The sequence below is a fragment of the Euprymna scolopes genome, chromosome 15 (assembly GCF_053919585.1).
Source record: "Euprymna scolopes isolate OS-2025 chromosome 15, ASM5391958v1, whole genome shotgun sequence".
Taxonomy (NCBI): Eukaryota; Metazoa; Mollusca; class Cephalopoda; order Sepiida; family Sepiolidae; genus Euprymna; species Euprymna scolopes.
The window spans coordinates 60,007,781-60,008,638 of record NC_136496.1 but is presented as its reverse complement, the minus strand read 5'-3'; the positions used below and the strand labels follow the sequence as shown (position 1 = coordinate 60,008,638).

At 39.0% G+C, this 858-nt stretch overlaps 1 pseudogene; it reads left to right on the top strand.

The window, feature by feature from the left end:
* The first annotated feature begins 416 nt into the window (after positions 1–416).
* On the top strand, positions 417–543 carry LOC145294435 (U2 spliceosomal RNA; annotated as a pseudogene).
* Positions 544–858: the final 315 nt, after the last annotated feature.

Below are 858 nucleotides of genomic sequence, written 5' to 3'. Positions count from 1 at the left end.
TACCAACCCCACATATAAGACCTTGGTCAATGTAGGGGCAACTCTTAATACCAATTGTCAATATCCAGCTCCCCTACTCCCCGGGGAGTTGGTCCCCATTTCCCCTTAACTCCTCACATTAAAAATCGGCCTTGTGCCTAATTTGCTCGGTGGGGGGGGGGGCAAATAAATACCCTTTTCTTTGCCTTTTGGCCAAGATCAAAGTGTAGTATCTGTTCCGGCAGATACTGCAAGCAAAGACTATATGTGGGGAAAACCTCACTTATAAGACCTTGGTCAATGTAGGGGCAACCCTTCATACCAATTATCACTATCCAACTCCTCTACTCTCCGGGGAGTTGGTCCTCATTTCCCCTTCACTCCTCACATTAAAAATCGAACTTGTATCTAATTTGCTCGGTGGGGAGCAAATAAATACCCTTTTCTTGTCCTTTTGGCCAAGATCAAAGTGTAGTATCTGTTCTTACTACATGCTGTACTTATCATGATGTAAATTGGGGGATCACTTTTCTGTATTAATTTAATGTAAAATGATCACCCACTTTACAACCAGTCAGTCTCAAAGCCATTCAAGTCATTCTCCGGATCATTCAAGTTGTTTTTGAAGGATTCCAGTTATTTTTTAAGCATTCAAGTCATTCTTACGGTCATCCAATTCATCCTTAAGTTCATTAAAGTCATTCTAAGTCATTTACTTTTTATTTATTTAAGTCATTTCAGCCCATTTTTCGGTCAGTTTAGTTTATCTTTAAGAATTTCGTGTCAATCTTACATTCACGCATTCATTCATTACACGAGAGCACGTGACTAATGGCTATCGACCTTGTTTATTTTTCAACTTAACTAATATTTTTTCTT